A 9,897-nucleotide genomic window follows, 5' to 3' on the forward strand; every position below is an offset into this window, starting at 1 on the left:
CCCCCTCCACAGTGATGTGATCAAATGAGGAAGAACGGAGCTCTTTTGTTCTTTGTGGCACAACTGACAGATAACGTAGGGGGAGGAGAGAGTGGCTTTGTTTTTAACTGTGAAATCCATGAAGGGCTGTGTTCTTTGTGAATTAATTAATTTGGAGAAAATGGAATTTAGTGATTTGACAAAAGATTCATTTCCACCCACTTCCCAGCTGGCTCTCTAGCATGGTTTAAACATAGACTGTCACATTCTTAGTATCGTGCATGTTTGGATAGAAATAACTCATGAGTTTTGGAGCAGAAAGTAGCAGCGGCGCGCCCTGTGCTGCTCATGGTAGCAGGTGGGACTCAGTGTTGTATCCAGGGATGTTCTGCAGGCAGGTGCAGATACATATTAAGGACAAAAGCTGTGGCAGATCATAATCATAAACTCATTAGTCTGCTAACAAGAGTTGGGAGAATAAACCTGAAATGAAAGTGTAGTTTGCTATAGTAGCATGCGGCAGACACCTGCTGGCTTCCCGAGGTCATGACTTCACCTTGGGAAGTGGTGAGCTGTCTGCCCACTGATAACAAGCCAGCTCAGGGACTGTTAGGATATGTAAACTCCATATTTCCTCCAAATAACTTAAATATTGGCAAATCTTTAATTAGATCTATCAAAGAAAGCTGTTTTGGAGCCTTCTACATCAAGATGATGCACCTAACCCACAGCTGATCTTATCCCTTCATGAACTGAGGGTGACTGTGTCATCTGCTGCCAGTAAATGCAGTGGCAGGACAGCGATGCCTTTCCTTTTAATGTCACCACTATCAACAGAGCTAAGATGCCTCTAAATAGCACAGGAATGTTTAGCAATTGTCAGTCTCATGTGAAAAGTTCAAGCTGTATTTCAGGGACAGAAGGTCTTCCAACTAAAAGGAGAGCAAATCCCCACAGAGCGGTTGTAAAATGCTGCTGTTAGTGCCCTCAAAATGTCTTTAGCTTATTTTGCTGAAACTGCATGCTGCAGTTTTCATCTGTAAGACAAGAAAAGGGCAAAAGTGTGCCCAGTTGGGACCCTGGGCAACTTTTCAGATCATAAATATAGCAAGGCAACAATAAAATGAGGTATTTCTTCTGAGCATAAGAAAATGCAGAAGACAACAGCATCAGCCAGGCAGTGTGCCCATTTTGGGTGCAATTAGAAGATATCTGAGAAATTGGGCAAGGCAGCTCTTTAATTGCAAATATTTGATACTCTGTCAAGATTATGGGACACCAGAGAAGTCCCATTTACTGTCTGCAAGTGCTTAATATAGTGTGAGCCCCAGGAAGTGCTGACCTGGGAGTTGCATGGCAGAAGACAGGTGTTTTAGAGAAGGGGAAAGATTCAGAAGGACAAGCAAGGCAAAAACTTTTGTGTCTCAGGCAGGACTAACTACACCCAGTGATTCTAGATCTGCCCCTCTGTTCACTACCTAAAGCAGAAAATATATATATTTTTTAAGATTCCTTTTGCCAGTTCTATGCCTTTTGATTTTCATCTGCAGTTACTCAAGAGAAATCAACTGTAAACTTCAGTACTGGAAAGCTGGAGCTCTGCATGACTGTGCAGACTCTGCATGTCTTACAGTGAATCCAGGGGAAGCCTTCAGGACCGTCAGAGCTCGACATGCCAGCCTGGCACAATGTTTGATGTCAGGGTGCAGTTATATATGTGTATGTTCAGCAGTAGTCAAGGGCACGTGGACCTCACCTTTGGGCAGTGTGGAGTTGACCTGTTCCTGTTCCCCTGGAGCACACCAAGAAGAATTTAATGACTTTTTGGTATCTGTGTGCCCTGAGGCTTATCCTCTCTGTATTACCACAGCCAGCAGTGGAGGAGGGACTAACAAAAAGCGGAAAAGGACAAAGGAAAAACAAAACCTTCTATCTCCAGCACACAAAAGACCACCTGGAACTACCACCAGGAGATCCTGTCAGTGTTAGACTGTTTTTTTTTTTTTCAGGACAAATCACACGCTTGGAAGCCAGCAGAATCTGTGGAGCAGATAAATTCTTGTTCGTATAGCCTAGCAGTAGAGTCATATATTTCACTGTAACCACAAATACATACACTCGCTGCAAGTGTGAGATGAATGAGACTTGGAGGACAGTGAAATATGCAGCCTCCTGGGGCTTGATCAGCAGCACACAGAAGGAACGTAGGCCTACCAGCTTGCCGTAGGTTTTGGAAAAGACTCTCAGCCCTATTACAACCAGCCAGCCTGTCATCTTCAGACTGGCTTGCACACACCCACATCTAGCCTCCCACAGTGTGCACAGGATTTCTCATAGTGGTAAGGAAGGAAGGAGCAGTCTTCCTCAGCACAGCAAAAGCTGTGCTTGTGCCAAGTATGCTGAGCTAAAGTAATGTGTGAAACAAGGCTGGTGATGCATGAAATGGTTTGGCTGTGCTGGGGTGGAACTGGGGACCTTCTGCAGTCCCTTGCAGGGAGGAAGAAGAGAAATATTTCTACTTTGTTTCTATGTTTGTTTTGCTTTTTTTCTTATTGTGCCAGCCAGAAAGACATTGCTTCTTGGAAGTGTTGTTCCTTGTGAAGGAAAGCTAAGTTCTATCAGGAATGATGCCTTAGAGCATGGAAGCACCAAGCTTGCTTCTTCTAGGCCTGACATCTCAGCCAGTGCTTTGTGTCCAACGTCGTTGTGCCTAAGGAGGAGGTCTGATGCTGTTCTGCATCTCCTAGAAGCAGGGCACCTCACCTTCACCCACTGGGAAGGTAAAATGGCAACTGTAGATGAGCTTTATTTATTCCATCCATGCAATGTATCTACATTCATAAAGCTCTTTTATTCATACCCTTGGCTTCCAGCACTTGTCCTTTAAAATGATAATTCCAGACCAACCAAGCAACCTCCTACTGAAATAAAACATGTCATCATTTTACCTTTGGCTCTGTACGAGATCTTTTGCATATCTTCTCCTAAGCCCCCCTCCCAGGACAGGCTGGGCATGGGGATGGCAGGAGCCAGCTGCTGGGATGCTCCTGGTGCGCGAGGCTTGGGAAATGCTCTGTGGCAGTGATGTAAGAACAGACTGGTGAGTTATTTCAGCTGTGCAGTATGATGTGAAGTGCAGTCAGACCTGGGGTGATGAGCACTCCACGCTCCTCTGATGCCAGGCTCAAGCCCCCAGCAAGCCTCTATGAACAGAACTCACCTTTATCTGGGGTGCCCAGCAGTTGGTAGAAAGCGTGCGGGCAAGGATTTGTGCCTTCGCTTGGCAAAAAGTCGCAGGCCTTGGCTCAAGGTGCTGAGAAGTAATTGTTAGAAATCCTGAGTGCCGCAGGGATCGGCCTCTGCGAAACGCCAACTCTGCGCATCGGCTGCTCTGTGCCGGGCAGGAAGCTGGGAGCAGGACAGCACCCCGACAGCAAGCGGGGCGTCGGGCTGCGAGCGCTTTGGTGGCACAGCGGTGCCCGCCTGGCTGTGCGGCACGGAGCTGCGGCGGGCTGACCTGCAGGAGAGGGCGCTGCGGGCCCGTGCTGCGCAGCCGGGCAGAAATGCGTGCCTGCAGAGCTTGCAGATAATGTGCCGCGCAGCGCAGACGATGACGGGCACAAAACAGCAGCGGGGTTCACCTTGGAGCTCCGAGATTTCTTCCTTCTCGGGGCAGCTTTACACCGAACAACCTAAAGAGGGGAGGGAAGAGCTCGTTGCTACCCACCTGTACAAAACAGGGAGCCAGTGAATTTCTGAACTGTGATGGGCAGAGGGCTCTGTTTGCCTTGGAGGGTGTTTCTGGTGGATTAATGTGCTTTAGAGGTCAGTTGCTGCTCACCGGAAAAGCTGGTGGGTTTTGGTTCATATGATCAGTTGTTTTTTCCTTCTCCTTCTGCATCAGTTTTTCCTGAGAAACATCCAGGCCTGAAGGTTTTTGGTAGGAAAGAATGCTAGAAATGGTCCAAATCTACATGAGAAAAGGGGTATCATGTCACAGGCATTTGTTCTCTCCCATTTCCATGGAAACATGCTAGCATGGACTTTGGTTTCAGGCAGAGCAGCCTGGCAAGGTCTAGTTGACTCTGGGATGAGCTGCTGGCAGCAACACGCAGAAAAGTGGCTTGGACTCTTCGGGTTTTGAGAGACAAGGTATACCGGCCCTTCAGAAAAACAGTGCTTAGTATATAGCATCGTAAGCGACAGATGTAAAAAAGATTTGATTCCCAGCCCCCCCTTCCCCCCCTTCCCATCCTTCCCTTCCTTGTCCCACTGCCCCGTCCAGTCCTGCTGAGGAAACAGCATACACCGCAGGCTACAATTTTTAATTTCCTGGGGGTGGAGAGCACATCGTATAGCGACTGACAGGCTTTTTGTTCTGCGTCAGTCCTTTTATTAACCCCCTGCTAGATCATTCACTCTCTCTGCTTAGCCGCCCCTGCTGCGTTAGTGATGAGAGCGTTTGTAACAGCAGGTCTGCCTTGGGAGATTATGGGGATCCCGTGGACAGGGAGCAGTGGGTTGGTCGCTGTGCGTGCACAGATTGCTAGCTGCAGCTTTGCCTCCATCTGCCCTCTCTGCTGGCCTGCATACCTTTCATTATCCCTGTAGCGACAGCAGTCGCCTGGCCGATCCCCCGGGGCAGCGCCGCGTTGCCCCATTGGCGGATTTGCTGTCCCATCTGTGCAGGAAGAAGCTCGGTGGAGGCAAAAGCGTCCCTTTGTCATCCTGGGCGGTTATTTCCTTTTTCTTTTGGTTTAGGCTGTTGGCGGTGGTTGGTTAGTCAGCCTAATTTTGGGATGCTCACACAAGTTTTAATTAGCTGCAGTTATTCACTTATTTCCTCCCTGCTTCCCTCCCACATCACTCAGAATTCAGAAACACCCCCTAACGCAGTGTGCCCTGCGATCATTGTCCTCCAGGCCAATCCTGAACCTTTCAATCTGCGATCAATACCTTCGTCTGTCAGCCACGATTAATTAAACGGAATCCCACTTTCAGGGCTTTGATTCATATCGCCCCAGAACAGCTTACTATGTGCTATAATCCAGACGTGATTCTAATACTGGCCTCGAGTGAGAGGGAGGGGCTGACTGATACATCAAAAACAACTTCATTACAAAGCTAAGCGATGCACGACCTCTTGTTGTAAGGCAGGTGCTAAGTAGGTGGCACCGTGGTCTTCTCTAGAGCCTGGCTGCTTCATTTGGGGGAATAATGCAACTGAAACCAAAGGTGTGAGCTAGGGTATTACTCTGAGAAGCAGAGTTGGGCCCAGCACCATCGCTCTGATGTCTGCGCCATCTGCGTGGGTGTGTCGTGCTCTGCAGAGGCTGCTTCTTTTGGCCAGAGGTTGTGGTTTTGGAATTTGATCTGGTTCTGAATGGTAATTCGGTATCTGAAGACTGTTCTGGGCTTCCTGGCTCTGGTTTGTGGTGGCCCAAGCCAGAGTGTCAAAGATGCTATAATAAAATTCTTAAGAATGGTAGAACTGTTTTACTTAAGATCCTTCTGATGCATTTAGTAATTCTCTTCTCAGAGCACAGAGTGGTAAAAGTGAAGAGGGGTGTGAAGCCAAGCCATGCAGTGGTGAAGCAGGGACCGGATCCAGGATTCATGACTCCTTCTTCTTTGCTGTCTTCCTTGGACAGAAAAGGAGGTCAGATCAAAAAAGGGTAATTTGAATCTGTGCCAGGCCTTAAAGCAAGAGAGCCACGACCTTTTTTGCTGATGCTGACCATGTGTCTTAACCAGACAGCATTTTCTCCTTTTTTTTTTTCCTTTTTTCCCCCATCTCTGATTCAGAGGCAGGCTGTCACTGCCTCTCTTTCCCTGAAACACATCCCTTGCACCTTTACCCTCAGGACTTCAAATGGCCTCAGATCCAGCCCTGAAGAGTCTGAGGGCAGATGTTGTTATTCAGAAAGGGCAGGCATCTCAGCAAATCTTCAGGTGATAAGAGATGATGTTTTCTGGCTTCCAGCCCCCTGGTAGAAAACAAAGTTGATGATGATGCAGAGTCATGACCTCAGGACTGGGAGCAGCAAATGCTTGAGCTCTCCAGCAGTCCTCAGTGCCCAGTTTCATCTGTCTGACTATCTGGGGGTTTCCAGGATGTTCTGCAGCTTCCAAATGATAGATGTGTTTTGTTTCGTGCCCTCGTAGCACAAATGACTTTTGAATCATTACTCAAGAAGAATGCACAGGCTGTGCAGGATCTGTGCTGTGTGATAGAGGAGATTGCAGTGTTTGTCCAGCACAAGCAGGAGCTTGTTCGCAGTGCTGGAGCTGTTCAGCTTGTCCTGCCTGGCCGAATTTACACCTCAGTGGTACGTAACGGGCAGAGGAAACAGCAGGAACACAAAGCACAAAGTGGTCTGGTCACTGAGTTTGCCTCGCTGACAGAGCACACAGAATTTCACAATTGTTTAGCAGAGAGGAAAAACCAATATGTGAAACTTGCAAATTAATTTGTTGGGAGTTTGTTGTGGCGTTGTTGCCTTTTACAGAAGATTGGAATGGTAGCCGGGCTGTTACGTTGCCTGCACTTTAAGCTTTGGTTTGTAAATAGCAAAATCTTTGTGAACAGAATGATTTTAGGTTCATGCAAGCCAAAAAAATGCCAATTTCTCTGCTACCCCCCTAGGAAAATAGAGCAATGGGATTTAATAGAGCAATAAAACACAGAGCCTTTGTGGGTGAAAAGTGTTAGCCTTAGGTTCATTGGAAGATACAGAAACAAAGGCCACTTTGCTTTCGTCAGCCACTTGAAGAGTACAGACCCCCCGTCACACTCGCAGGGTGAGAGGCTTTGCTGGTAAAGCTTTATTGCCAGTATAAAATGAAAATTGCCCACAAAACATAGAAGAGAAAATTCGTATCTGTGCATTTGAGTGCTGTGCCTGGTATGACATCACTGTTAGCCAATCAGCAAGCTCCCTTTGTGTCTGGCTTTCTAATAAAAGCCACTTCATCAGAGTAATTTGCAATAGTAATTTATTCACCTTCTAGGAATGACACCACCTGACTCTTAACAGGCAGAGAGCATGCAGGGATCTCAAGGGCTAGGTGCTGCAGCTATGTCCTGGACAAGCATATCTCTAACACCAATGTGTTAAGAGTTGTGTTCAGGTTGCAGTTAATGTGATTACTTGTATTAATTAATTGCCCTATGGTTGGGCACTCCTAAACATCCTCAGCACTGCAGAGCAAAATGTCACTGTGGCTGTGGGAGAGGGGAGTAGCACTGTGGCCATGTAGCTGGTCTCAGCACACTAGGGCAGGGATTGATGGCTTCCCCATGCTTTGCAGGTGTGTATGGAACAAGGTGCTGTTTCGAATGGAAACTTGGCTGAATTTGGCCATTTTGAATTTCAGGTTTGCCTGAATGAGGCACAGGGAACACTGAAGTGGAGGCATGGAAAGAGAGAGGGCATCAAAGCGTTGTGTACAGCTCACTTGCCTTGTACTAAGCAGGGAAGGATCTGGAGTGCCAGAGTGGTGTGGATATGGCCTCAACCTGCTGTGTGAAGAGAAACCTTCTCTCCATGCTGTGATATCCCATAGGTCTTCTGTGATATGAAATGTGGCAGTCCAGTACTATATGCAGTGAGTAATAGCCCTGTGAGCATGTGTAGGCATGGAGATGCTGAGGCATGACGGCAGGCAGCTCTAAAAAGAAGTTCCTGAGTCATTAAAAAACATTGCGTAGAGTGAGGTCCTGGAGAGCTCTGGGGCTGAGTCTGTATTCTGCAGGTGTAAATTACCCTTACCAGACTCTGTATAGGCAGTGCAGCACACAAAGGCACAGAATAGGCACCAAAACATGAAGACAACTGGAATAAGAGATCACTTCTGCTCTGAATAATTTGCTTTATTGCACAGTGAGAGAAAGCAGCAGAGCTGAGAACAGCAAGCAGATGCCCTGAGTCAGTCCAAGAAACGCACCAGCATAACCATGGGCATGCTGGTAATGGAGATGTCAATTGGGAATGCAGCTGGGCTAAACACCAACAGCTGATAGGTGGCAGAGTGATGGGATGTTGTCACAGCAGCCCTGCTTTCTGGTAGAGCTGGCAGCATTGCTGCCTCAGGGTCACCAGGGTATCTACGCAGCATTTGGTTTTGAAATTAAAAAACAAAATCCAAATAATTCAACTAGCGCAATTAATTTGCTCTGTAAATCTTTTTGCAAGCATGTTTAAGTGGGCTTTTTGTCAGGAGCTTCTCCAGGAGTTTACCCTCACCCCGTGTGCAGCATTGATCCTGGAGAGCAGGACAGCTGCACATGATGAATAACCTACCTCTCGCTATTCCTTAATGAAGTGTTTAACCAACAGTCCATACTGCTCTGATGGGGTCTATTATGATTCAGGTTGGAGGAGCCACTTAAGGAGGCACAGCCTTGTTAGCTTCATGGAAAGCTAACGAAGACCAGACCCTGTGCCTTTGTGAGTGCTGGAGGAGCGGGGAGTGCGAGGAGCCACAGGCAGTAAATGTCTGCAGGGCTGAGTAAGTATTCCCCTTGGATTCCTAAGGCAATCTACCAGATATGCTTTTCAGTCTCTCACTGGGGCTGGAATGTTTCTTCAGGTGTTTCTAAAACAAACAGGGCCATTTAAAACAAACAGGAGACCGTGGCTGCAGCCCACGCGTGGCACAGAGGACGGCGATGAGGAGGGTCTGTTCCTATGCCACGAGGTACCCTCAAACCTGCTCAGATCTGTGCTACAGCCAACTTGCTGAGTACTGGAACTTCTGAGCACTGCACAGCTCCCTTTTCAGCCAGGCCTTGGCTCATTCTCCTGTGCTGTATGGTGGCACTGGGATTTCAGGAAGGGCTTTGCTGTTTGGATCTTGCTCGTTTGGCTGGTTGAGTTGCATTCATCCTGTTTTAAAACAGTGACCTGGGCTGGATGAGTAAAGTGGAGGTAACTGAGGAGAGAGAAGGGCTGTGGTATTGTGTCTGTAGGACTGTTTTAAGTGTTGTTTATTGATTTACTTTGAAAATATGTCCTCAGTCTCATCTGAGTGCAGTGAAAGGTGACAGAACTCCAGAGCAGAAGGGTTTATAACATATGTTCTAAGAATTGCTTGTCATACCTGAAGGGAAAATGGAAGGGTAACATAAACACGCACAAAGCTTTAGGATAATGGCTATTACTGTGCAGAGACAGCAGTCTCAGGGTCTGGAATGATCTGATGAAGTCTTGTAATGGGAATTTGGACAAAAATATGTTATACAGCCCCGATTCTCTTTGTAAATGAAGCTTCATAGGAGAATCTCAGAATTTCTGTAGCAGGTATGTGGGCAATTTTTGAAAGAGCGGGCCTTGTTGTCCTTACTGTCCTGCTGCTCCTCTTGGAACCTGGCTTCCAAATAACCTCTGCTCAACCCTGAAACCAGCTCAGCACAGAGTACCTGTCAGTCAGGGAGGATTGTTGTATGAGGAGTTTACATTTACTGTCTTGTAGCGCTAGGAGAGAGGCAATCACTTCTTGGCATAGCTCATTTATGAATCAAGGCTGCATAACATCTTGCTTCCATCAGGATTTGAGCCTTAAAAGCAGTTTGCCTTTGCTGTGCAGGCAGGGACAGAACAATGTCTAGACCACCTACTTAAGTGGTTAAGTGCCTCACCCGCTCTTCCCCGTTACTTTAGTCAGGCATTTCCAGGCATTAAAATATCTGACTCTTTATTGTCCTCAGATCAGGCAACAGCAAAATTGCCTCCACCTGGTTTAAGTGCCAGAATAGGTCCTGTTAATACAACCCCACTGGTGCATTCCCAGTGCCTCTTTCCCCTCCCTCTGGCATGCAAGACTTACAGAGTGTCTCTACGCAGCTAGAAATGGATCCTCTTTTTCCAAAATCTCTTTGTAATATTGGGCTCTCAAGGCAACTACCTAAAATCTGGA

General features: G+C 47.2%; 2 long non-coding RNA genes across 3 annotated transcripts in view; both read left to right on the forward strand.

The window, feature by feature from the left end:
• LOC109369572 overlaps positions 1 to 9,897 on the forward strand; it is a 97,458-nt gene that overhangs the window by 9,310 nt on the left and 78,251 nt on the right. The window lies entirely within an intron of this gene.
• LOC116217081 overlaps positions 1 to 9,897 on the forward strand; it is a 14,096-nt gene extending 4,199 nt beyond the window's left edge. Inside the window, exon 2 of the long non-coding RNA XR_004161013.1 lies at positions 1,530 to 9,897. This is a non-coding gene — a long non-coding RNA (uncharacterized LOC116217081). The remainder of the gene's footprint in view (positions 1 to 1,529) is intronic.

This window comes from Meleagris gallopavo, chromosome 12 (genome assembly GCF_000146605.3).
Source record: "Meleagris gallopavo isolate NT-WF06-2002-E0010 breed Aviagen turkey brand Nicholas breeding stock chromosome 12, Turkey_5.1, whole genome shotgun sequence".
NCBI classification, from domain to species: domain Eukaryota; kingdom Metazoa; phylum Chordata; class Aves; order Galliformes; family Phasianidae; genus Meleagris; species Meleagris gallopavo.